Genomic DNA, 10,859 nt, shown 5'->3' on the forward strand with positions numbered 1-10,859 from the left:
CTGCTGATTTTTGAATGTCTAACTTTTCTAACTGAGAAACTAAAGGACTTCAGAGACTTGTCTACACATTTAAAGTTTGTTCCCCTCATTCAAGCATATCAGTGTTTATTGAACCCAGTGTTGGAACACAAGGCAGAGCTGTCAAACTTGTCACCAGCTGGCAGCTGTGTGGATTGGCAGGCCCTCCCACTGCAGGGGCTTTGGGGGCTCCCTGGGCTTCCACAGGCCCCACTACCCTGTCCAGAGGGGCAGGAAATGGAAGCCAGAGGAGGAAGGGGGAGCAGAGAGATGGCAGCAGCAGTAGAAGGAGCAGTGGGGGGTGGTGTGGGGAGGGTGCAGTAGTTGAGTAGGGGACAGTGGGCTGTAAGTTAACCCCTTGCAGGCTGTCTGTTGCCTGTGGGCCACAGGTTGGACAAGTGTGATCCAAGTTATTAGTGGTACCCAGTCAGGGAATGAGAAGGGCTACATATGAAAGGCAGGGATGATGAGGCAGTTATGATGTCTGGTTCCTCACTACCTCAGACTTGTGTTTGTGTGGTGGCCCAGGTCTGGGCCCTTCCATTGTGCTGCCCCCTACCCCTGCCCCACACTGAGGGGAGGGTATTTGCTTCTGCCTGCAATAAGGTCAGTGCAAGGATTGAGAAAAGATAGCTCAAGTCTCCCTAATTCTGGGTCTGTCAAGGCTTTTGACAGGAAACGGGCAGATGTTGGACCCTTACCCCATCCACTTCTGCCCTAAGCCCTCCACAGCATGTCAGGGTCTCCAGGATAGGAGAAGAGGGATATCGAACCAATACAGGAAGTTTTGTGGTTCCTACGGTGGTGTCCTACATCACAGTTATTTAGTTATTCTCCTGGTGAGGAGTTGGGTAGCAGCATGCAGCTGTCCTACTTCCGTTTGCTGTAGCCATTTAACATAAAGTAGCCACTAAACACTAGTGAATCAAGGGCAGGTTAAAAGGACAGATTCTACTTCTGGTCCTTTGCATTCCTGTTCAGTGCAAATACACAGGATAAAATCTGGTCTTTTGGCTTCAATAGAGATAACAATGACAGCATAGAATAATAATGAACATTTAAAGTTTTGTATGAAATGTCCAGCTTTTAACACTTAAAATCTTATTCCTGAATGAGTTTATATTTATGGATTAACATTAAAGTATCTCAGAATTAAATAATAATATTTGCATGTGTCAGTTATCTCAATTGTCAAAGAAATTCCTGATTCTAAAGGGAGTATGGAAGCTGTTAAATGTCATATTAGTTCGTGTGTAACATTCTTTCACTGCCAAAATGTGTAACCCAGGATACTTGAGTGCTACTTTTTCTATAAATTGATTAATTTTTTTAATCATTGCAGGCTGTGCTATCTATTTTGATCCCATGTGCCTTAAGGATGACAGCAGCTGCCATTATTCTCATCTTTCTCTTTCTGTCTGTCTGTCTGCTTATGCTTTTAGACTTAACTTCATCTTCATGTTTTTTTTTTTATCCGGGGACAGGTTTGGGGTCTTTTGACATAGGAAGCCAGTGCTATGTGGCTTCAGTTTCCTACCCATTCTCTTGTGGGTTTCATAAAGCTAGCATCAGTTTGTCAGTTGTCAGGAAGATAAAGAAACCTTAATTGAATCTGGCTGAATAGTACTGTTTGGGACTTAATGTTGTGGTCTGGACTTTTACTTATTGGGTTAAGGATCTTCGTGAAGGATCCGACAGTATATCAATCCACTGTATGCAGGCAGTTAAATAAGTAAAACCTATGATGAAGAAAAATTATATTTCCTATAAGTTAATAAAATCCAGCAGGAATGCCTCTAATCATTCTAGTTATCCACTAAGATGCCTCTAGGGCAGTGGTTTTCAATCTTTTTTTTCATTCATGGACCCTTAAACATTTTTGAATGGAGGCTCAGACCCTTTTAGAAATCTATTGTGTATGTAGTGAATATAAGTAGATAATTGTTGACAGACTGTTGTATTAAAAATAAAAAATATCAGTGACAACAATAACGATAATACAGTTTTGTGAAGTCACTGTTTTGTTGTTGATTTTGTTTTGTTGTCGGTTCTAATGAGATGGTTGAGCTTGAAAAAGGATAACTCAAGTAATTGCTCTTCTTTAGCTGTTAGACTGGACCTAGAGATACAGTCTGTTACAAAGGGGTTGTGTATCCACTAATTCACATTGCCCATTTCAGGAAAGTACTGGCGAAACTGAGATTTGATATCAGCAAGCATTCCTTGATTTTGCATTTCACATCACTCTCCAGTGTCATTCCTTGATTTTGCATTTCACATCACTCTCCAGCCAAAAAGCTGTCAAGGGTTTTGAATGTGTCAGAGTTGTTTTCTCTTACTTGAGAAAACCAGAGTTGAAGCTTCTTGATGAAAGCCATCAGGTACAGTCCCCTGAATACACAGACAACCATTCACCCAGGGTTTCCCCCAGATTGCTCTGTCAAGCCCTCTCTTCACATGTAGTAGATGTTCTGGGTGAAGATGAAATGTCAGGGCACAGACTGAGCTTGTAGATATCTATATACACCACCAGTCTTTTGCTGGTGACCTCCCATGAGTTTTTTGGGACTAAACCTTTCACAAAAATATGTGCTGTTCTTGTTGCTCCAAATAAAGATTTCCATATTCAAGACGCTACCAATTTTCCCTTCGGAAATTCCATCCAAACTGGTATGCACTCTTTGTCCATCTGTCTGTCTGATGCATGCACACACACATATCAGTCTACAAACTGGAAAAGGTATCGTCAGGCAAGTGGAGGGGCTGTGGGGTTGCAGTGCCGATGGGTCATAGAATCATAAAATCGTAGAAAATTAAAGTTAGAAGAGACCTCAAGAAGTCATCTACTCCAGCCCCCTGTTCAAAGCAGGACGATCCTCAATAATATCATCCCAGCCAAGATGGTGGCAGCAGGATGAGGTGGGACTGCCCAGCCATGCTGTGCCTGCTGGTGCTGGGCTGCTCCCTGATAGCACTCAGGAGACCTCTGGCCACAGGAGGAGCTGGAGAAGCAGCACCACTGGTGGTGCTTCGCCTTCTGGCAGGACCACCATCTTTGTAGCCTCCTTTCATGGTCCCCCTAGATGCGTTTCATGGATCCCTAGGAGTCCATGGACAATGGGTTGAAAATCACTGCTCTACGGAGTTGGACAAAGGGGAAAGATGCTCCCAAGGTTTAGGGGGTGCCCATGTTTCCAAATTACCGTGGTATAGTGTCCAGTTAATTTTGAACCTTGCTGAAGAACAGGATTTATATGACTGTATGACAGAACTAGTATCTCAGATGTTTGATAGAAAGACTTGACATTTCAAACCCACAGAAGCCAGACTTTTACTGTTATGGTCTAAAATAACAGCATGCATAACCCTTCAAGCAGCAAGCTAATTGAGCACAGCATCAGCTTAGAAATACTATTTTAGGGAGAGCCAGTCTTCTGTAATAGTTTTCCTTTTTATATGCAGTTCTGTTATCAAGCCATGCATGATAATCATAGCAAAAGATATCATTATATCAGTCTTAACTAGAACTGTGGAGAGAACCCATAGAGATAATTGTTTCAGTCTCCAAGTGACGAACAGGCCAACATAGAAAGATCCTTCCTAACAAAAGAAAAAAACTTCTTTTCTTGGAACTGTACTGGGGATCTGTTTTTTCACATAATGAATTTCTGTTGCATGCAATATACTTCTCTTATGCATTGAATGAAATCTAACTTGGGCCCATAGTATTTCTACATGGAAGATGCACAGAACACACAATAGCTATAATAAGAGTGGATCCCTGTGGTCAAAATGCAGTTGACTGGAAAGCTTATATTTGGAGACATGAGGATTAGTGACTGATCAATTGATTGTAACACATTGCTTGATTATTAACATTTCTGAGTAGACAGTATCATTTAATGAGCAACACATCCACTTAGGAAACTGGAGATCTTCAATTTCCTCCTGCCTGTGACACTGACTTACTGTGTCACTGAGACAATTTCAAGCTCAGGTGCTTAAAGTTAAGTATCCAAATCCCTACTAGGATGGGAATAGTTTAATTTTCAGAGGTGTGGAGCATTCATAGCCTCCACTGATCTTTAAACATTTAAGTGACATTTCCTGGGTTTACATAGCCAAGTTTAATAATTTGACTGTAACCTTTCTGCACTTGAACTTCCACTTTTTTTAACTGGGCGAAATGAGTGAATCTCTCATGCTTTTTCATATAATGCATACAGTCATTGTTCTCTTGTTTCATGCTTGAGTATTTAATTTAAACACAGACCATAGAATATAAAGTCACTGAAGAATGAGAGTTTAGAAAGAATGCTAATGGCATTTGTATATGAAGTGGACAATTATGATCTCAGAAGAGACCTGACTGAAGCTATCTATTAGAACTCTTGAAAAATACTTGAAAGATGGTCCACAAAGTGCCTCTTAATATAATTAGTAGAAACATACACTATTTGACATTTAGGACTCATAGCACAGATGATATCTTTTATGAGACCAACGAGATTTTTTTTTTTGCAAAAAAATCTTTAATTGCAAGCTTTCAGGCACATACAACCTTCGTCAGGCATTGGAGAAAAGATTATAGAAGTTCTCGGTAGAAATGAAAAGTTCATGTTTTATAGGGTTTCACAGAGGAGTCAATAGATGGAAAACTCTTCTGGGCAACCTGAAAGCTTGCAATTAAAGAATTTTTTTTACAAAAATCTTGTTGGTCTCCTAAAAGACATCATCTCTACTATGATTCCCGATTGCCTTTTCCTCTAGACAATACGGCTACAACCTGGATACCTGACATCATATTCACAAATGGTGAAAAAATAGACGTCCCTACCACATTGATGACATGACAAAAGGTAGTGTTATAGTGCTGCGTTATTGTAGTGAGTATCTATTTGTTCTGTGGCAGGAGAGTATGGGCAGCCTGGAACTGCCTGCACTCTCCTGGAGCTGCCCCAAGCAAGTCCTCTGGGGATTTGAGGGGCCTGATCCTGCACACTGGGAATTCCCAGGCAGGATAAGGTCCCTTAAGCCTCAGAAGCACCTGTCAGGCTTTCCCTGTTTAGAGCAACATGCCCCAGGGAATGTCAGGGTGCTTCTCTGTAAGTAGAGAAAGTCAGGAGTTCCCTGCTTGAATTTCTGAGTGCCCATGGATATCCCATTCTGGGATATCCGAGGGCACATCTCCCTAAGTAGGGGAAGCCCATATGGGTTCTGGTGTGGAGGCACAGGACTTGGGGAATCCTTGGTGTCTCATGCCTCTGCTGGGAAGTGCGCAGCCCTGAGCCTCCATGCTGGGACTTGTGCCAGGTTCCATGTTGATTTGTGCTTCATGCAGAGGCATGGGGCAGTGCAGGTTCTGGCAAGGAAGTGTGGGGTAGCACAGGACCCATGATAACCCCTACCTCCATGAGAAACTTGCATCAGTGTAGGTCTGAGCATGGAGACCTGGGATGCCAGGAGTTCCCTAGGTCCTGCACTGCTCCATGTCTCTTGGCTGGGACCTACACCAACCTTTGCTTAAATTAAGGCATGCACATGTTGGGATGGGTCCCTGAATGGGGCATGAGGTGCCAGGGTTTCCTGGATCCCATGCTGCCCTGTGTTGGGATCCAGGTCCTGGCAAGAAGGTGTTGGGGTAGTGAGGAATCCAAGGGAATTCCCAGGCAAAGGGAACATATAGCCCAATGTGGGACAATGGGCAACATGTTTCACCCAGTAAAAATGTGTATTTTTCCATATTTGGAATGAAATCTTCATAAAAGATGCATTAGAATAGGATTTCTCATACCCATCAACTAAAAATTACATCATTGCAAATATGCAAAAATCTAAGTTTTGTTGCCTACTAATAATTCTATTTTTGTTATAAGTAAAATATAACCACTGCCCTTCCTTTTAGGGTTTGTAAGCAGCAGTTAAGTTCCTTTATGAAATTACCTGTCACCACCCAAAACCAAGGCACATGGTTCTGATTACTGTTTTCTGAAAGACCAAAGAAACAGAGAGAAGGTATTAAGGAAGCACTAGACACCACCTGAATGAGCACTTAAAACATGGTCCTAAGGAAAACTAAAGATGAGAGAGCATTTTGGATCAAGTGTTGCTTGAAAAAGGCTTGGAGCTGAGAGCTGAAGCAGTTGAAGGTATGTCTGGGAATCCATGTTTGCCCGATTCAGGACCTAGGTCAGTTGTTATCAATTTTATTAGACTCAAGGCACTCCCTAGAAAATGCCAGCATGTTTTGACTACAGAAAATTAATAGAGCAAGTCTTCTGTTGCCAAAACTCAGAAAGACCACAACAGGATGCTATGGTTGAGAATCACTGACCTAGGCACAAAGGATGTTTTACATCCAAGTAAGTTACATTTATACTGCTGTACAAGATATATTCTGCTGGGATCTGGAAGAGATAGTCAATTAATAATTTCATGCAGTACATGCTAATATATTCTTACTAATATAGCACTCCTAGGTAATTCTATCCTGGCTTTCAGTGAACCACACAAGTGCCAGATATATTTTCTGTGTCCACTCCTTTTTCATACTGGTATAAAGACCATTTGTACTAAATCCAAACATGTTGTGTGTTCAGGACCTCAGTCCTGTGCTCTGGTCACAGTACCATCCTCATTTTCACAATGAGACCAGAGGTGAAGGGAGAAAAAAATTATTTGAGGGAGGCTGAGCACATGTGCGCATGCATGTGCACACAGCCCCCCTGCAGGTAAGTCTGTGGGGAAAAGGCTGTGGGCAGGGAGGGCAGATTGAGGCCCCAGTGGGGAGGGACAGAGTGGGGCAGAGCCAGGGGCCAGGGCAAGTGGTGCCCTGGCTAGGCTAGGGGGCAGGACAGCCAGAGCTTGGGTGCCTCATCCAGAGGTAAGGGGGGCTCCTGCTGCTGCATGCACCCCAGTGGAGGCCCAGGGGGAATGCACCCCTCCATCTGTGGGTGGGGTGGAGGTGGGTACCATTATGCACCACATCCCGCTCCGTGCTGCAGTTGCCCCAAGAGCCGCATCATGCCATGTGCATCCTGCTGCAGGGCAGGCAGTAAGCACAGTACAGCCCAGCAGCAGCAGGCATATAGCACTGCATCACTCCCAGGGCAGCTGCAGCAGGGAGCAAAGTGCAGCAGAGGCTTCCCCCACCTCGTGCACAGATGGGGGAGCATGTGTCCCCTGGGCCCCCACTAGAAATGCATGGTGACAGGAACCTCCTTCCCCTCCTCCCCCCACCCCCCATGCCGCTGGATGAGCCACCCAGGCCCCAACTGTCCGACCACCCAGCCTGGCAGAGCCCCCAACTCCCCCAGGCCATGCCCCCATTCCACTCCCTCCCCCTGCTGGAGCCCCGATCTACCCCTTCCCTGCCCCTCTTCCCCTTCACAGAATAGATTGATACTTGCCTGCTACGCTGGGAAGCCAGTGATTCCTGAGCCAGGCTATGAACCTTGCTGTGCGCATGCCCCTCCTCACCTCTGCTGTGGCTGTCTAGAGCCCGTGGCTGGGCTGCCTCGCAGTCCTACCTGCTGCCTTGTGTTTGGGCGGGTTGCTGGGATGAAGTTTTAAAAGGAGGAGGTCATTTTCTTGCTTTTACCTCCCCTAGCGCCTCTACCTACTGTGCCAAATCAGGTCCCAAATGCACCCTCTCTCGCCTGCCACGTCTTGCTGGTAAATATCTTTAATGGGAGGCTGCCTTCCTTGCCATGGTGCCTTACTGTCCCAGGGCCCGTCTCCCACGGCACTCACCCCGCCCCCAACTGGGGCCGGTCTCCCGCAGCGCTTGCCCCGCCCCCGACGGGGGCTCAGGCGGCCTCAGCCTTACCTGGCCCCAGACCCCTTCCTTGGGTCCTACACCCACTGGGCTTCTCCCAATTGGGGTTCAGGCGCCCTCAGCCTTACCTGGCCCCGGACCCCTTCTAGGGTCCTATGCCCCCTGGGCTTCTTGCCTACGCCCACACTGGGGCCAGGATCAGGACATCCTAAAACACAGCACCCTTTCTGGCACCAGGAACTGCCTCCCACTGCTGGGGAATCCCTAGTGCCCTGCTGCAACAAAGAATAAATTATTCTCCACTCAGCCTGGTGAGAGATCATGAAACAGAACTGGCTAGAAACAAATGCACTGACAAAACAAATCCAGTATATTCAGAAGGACCATAATGAACTATCTTCAAAGCAGCATACAGGCCTCAGTCTCAAGGGGATGCCTGAACCACAACTGTAGGTTGTGTTATAACTGCACTGTGGCCAGATGCAGATATTACACTTTTACCAGTATAAGTGGTCAGAAACTGATCTATACCTGTCTGGTAGACAAAATTGGTCTATAGCCATCACAGAACAGAAGTTTGGTGCACACAGACTGGTATAAAAATGGCAGAACTTAATCTAAGATTTGCTCCTCCCACCAAAGGGCGAATGTATGTTCTGTTTGCTCCTCATCTAAACTACACTGCTTACAGAAAACCATATAACCTAGATTGATTCTGCCTTAGGTTTTTGAATGTCTGCACCTAGCCCCTCAAAATTTGTAGATCTGGAACCAAATTTAGAGATGTGCTTCTAATATCTGCTCTAACTACATTTGGTGTCAGCCCTTTTACCTGGGAACAGCAATAGAAAAGGACCTGCATTCCCCAGGTACAGAAAATGAAAAGATTTATCATATTTTCGTCCTGTATTGCTGAATAATTCTAGAGCAGAAAAGGACCTGTTACTTTTTTATACATCTTCTACTGGTACTGAGGTCTAGAAAAGCTCTCTGCCAGCCCTTGTCAGAGCTCCTAGCACAGGAAAAATAGACAAGAGGAGAGGGAGTATGTGTGAATATAGCACTCCAGCTGTTTGCAGATGCAAAAATGACCTTTTGGAGCAATGGGCAGCCAGACATGAGATAAAGAAACTTCTGAGCTGTTCCAACAAACGGGTCTAGGGCACAGAGGCCACAAAGAAAGCACAAAGCCAGCTTTTGCTCCCTGGTGTCCCAGGACAAGCCCACTGTGGGAGGATCCAAAAGTCAAGACCACTGGGTTGGTAATAGAGTGCACTTATGGTAGTGATAGAGAGCACAAAAGACAGTAGCTCCCACAATTCTGTTCAAAGAGAAATGTCTGCCTCTTCTTCCAATCTTGGTCTTTGTGGAGCCCTTCACTTACTCCTCTTCCCTAGCTGGTAAAATCTGGGATTCCTCAGTGTCGCAGGCACTGAAGTGCCTGTTTCTAAAGAAGGACAGTTGTGGGTTGCTGGGGCAACCACAGAGGTCAGCTGACTGGAAGGGGGCAGGGCCTGGCCCATATAAACAGCTGGGGCTGAGGCTAAGTAGGCAGTTCTGTTCCGGCAGCGGCAGTGCTTTGCTGGGAGTAGGCAGAGGTAGGAGGCCTGATGACTAGAACACTTCATGGGTTGGGAATACCTGGTAGAGAAGCCCTGGCAGGGATGGAAATAATGATGAGCCAGAGGGCTTTGGGTTTACATTTTAAGCCAGGAGATTAGTGTTTGAGTTGGGTTTTTGTGCTACAGCCTATGGCTGTATAGCCTACGGCTTATGGTTTTGGTTGTTGTTACACTGGAGGACTGAGAGAGGCTGTAGGGGTTGGAGGAGCCCTCAGGGGAGCTCCCCAGTAGTGTGGGGGTTCCTGGTGCCAGAGAGGGTGCTGTGTTTTGGGGGTTGCATAGACCCTGGCCCCAGTGGGGTAGTGTCAAGTGGGCCGAGGAGCCCAGTGCAGGTGAGTGACCTGGGAAGGTGGGTCTGGGGGCCAGGCACAGCTATGGCCACCTGAGCCCCGAGCATGAGGCACGTATGCCTCAGTGTGGGTGGGAATCCCGTGAGCAAGGCCCCAGTGTGGGCGCGGGCATGAGTAGAGCCCCAGGGAGGGCGATTTAGCATTTGGATCGGGATGGGCCCCAGGGAGGGCACACACAGGCCCCAGTGCAGGAGTGAGAAAAAGCCCGGAGAGGGCGAGAGACTGAGTAGAAGCCCCAGGGAAGGCATATGGGAACAAGGAGCCCCAGGAGAAGGGCGAGCATACGGGTAGGAGCCCCAGTAGAGGGCCACTAAGGAAAGATCATAGGCACAACAATGTCCGGGACAACTGAGAGGCTTGGAGCGTGGTATTAGGGGTGGTAGGAGCCACGCGTAGCCCTGTAGCAGGAGTGCACTGAATCATCAGGAGATGGGGTACCGGCAGGAGTACGCAAGGGTACAGTGCAAGAGGGTAAAAGGCAGCCTCCCTCTTATAATATTTTCCAGCAAGACATGGCGGGCGAGATAACGAGGGTGCGTAGACACCCACTTGACACGGTAGGGGGCACCAGGAGAGATCACAGCCACTCTTGGGCCCCCGCCCTGTGACACTCAGTTTGAGGAATCTGAAACGTTATTGGTGCTCCTGGAGAGTTGGCATTTTTGCCAGCTGAGGATGAAGAATCTGGACCTGCTAGAACAGGGGTGGCCAACCTGAGGCATGAGTGCCACAAGTGGCATGGGCAGCCTCTGTGTGGAGCATGAAGCAGATTGGAGCGGGAGTAGGAATTACAGTAGCAGAGTATCAGATTGGGCAGGGAGCAGAAAGGAGAGCTTCTTATTGGCCAGGGGAAAAAGGTTGGAGTGGCACTCAGAGAGGACGCAGGGCTTAATTCATGGATCGATTGCTAAGTTGTCGTCCCCCGCTAGAAAAAGGACCATCTAAGGTAGGGGTAGGGCTGGCTAGGAATTTCTCAATGTAAGCATTTCATTGAAAGATGCTAGTTTGAAGAACCTGGAATGCTTCATGGAGAGATTTCAGGTTCAAAGAACTTTAGCCAAATTGCAGGCATGTCCTGCTCAGTTTCCTAAC

The sequence above is a fragment of the Crocodylus porosus genome, unplaced genomic scaffold (genome assembly GCF_001723895.1).
Source record: "Crocodylus porosus isolate Cpor-Errol unplaced genomic scaffold, CroPor_comp1, whole genome shotgun sequence".
In the NCBI taxonomy this organism is placed as follows: domain Eukaryota; kingdom Metazoa; phylum Chordata; order Crocodylia; family Crocodylidae; genus Crocodylus; species Crocodylus porosus.